This window comes from Neophocaena asiaeorientalis, unplaced genomic scaffold (genome assembly GCF_003031525.2).
Source record: "Neophocaena asiaeorientalis asiaeorientalis breed wild unplaced genomic scaffold, Neophocaena_asiaeorientalis_V1.1 scaffold182, whole genome shotgun sequence".
NCBI lineage: Eukaryota > Metazoa > Chordata > Mammalia > Artiodactyla > Phocoenidae > Neophocaena > Neophocaena asiaeorientalis.
This window is the reverse complement of record NW_020174648.1, coordinates 1742207-1743341: the sequence shown is the minus strand read 5'-3', so window position 1 is coordinate 1743341 and position 1135 is coordinate 1742207.

Genomic DNA, 1135 nt, shown 5'->3' with positions numbered 1-1135 from the left:
AAGGAGGTTAGAGATATGGAAAGGGAGAAAACTATTACATAAAATAGGAAGCCATGAGTCCATACTTATATAAATGAATATATAAATAATTTGAAAGTTTGATAAGTCACGAGTTATGTACATGTTTCAAGAACCTCCCTAAAAAATACTTATTCATAAGTAATTATTAATCAAGAGACACTACGATGGAGAAGACTGGCAGATACCATCTTAATTAAGTGATCAAAATAAATAACGTCACCATGACTAATCAAAATCATGGTCCCGCTGATAGGTTGCAAGGAGAGAACATGGATATTCCTACCAAAAATGAGTCTGGATCTAATCAGCAGGAAACACTGAAACCCCAAAATGAGAGATATTCTACATTCTGTAATCTGCAAAAGTGCATAATGAAAGTCAAGGGAAGACTGGGGAACTATTTCAGAATGAGAGAGACTAAAGAGGCACCACAATCTAAAGACAACATCATTCTGGATTGGTCTGTTTATTCTAAGAAACATTTCGCAAAACTTGAATAGAGTCTGAAGTACAAGGTACCTGTGTATGCATGTTAATTTTCTGATTTTGATAGTTGTATTGTGATTATACAAGAGAATGCTTATAGGAAATACACACTAATGTACTAAGGAATAATGGCACATCTCATCAGTAACATACTCTCAAATAGTTCTGTAGACAAGGAATGTCACCTGCCTCTTCAGTAAACAAAGCATATTGTGGCCATAAAGCCATCAGCCACTGCTGCAGCCACCCCCAACGATGCACCCTGAGGGGAACTTGGGATGGAGAAAAACAGGATACTGGCCCTAGATAGTTAAGATGCATATCAAGGGAATAAATTTAACAAGCCCAGACTCTTGCATCTTCCCATACATAGAAAAACACTAAAATCATTAACTTGAGACGTTTGTTTTTCGTGTGTGATTAGCAGTAATCTTTTGATGTTCGACTACATTTTTTTTTCAGCAAAAATTTCTATGTATCCTGGCTCCTCCCTTACCTCTTTGGAACAGTCGTCAGAGCTGTCTGAGAGGCATCTTCCCGGGCTATAGTCCTCAGTAATGTCCTTGCATAAACATAATTCTCAACTTTTAGGTTGTGCATTTTTTTTCAGTTGACAGTTTAAATGCCT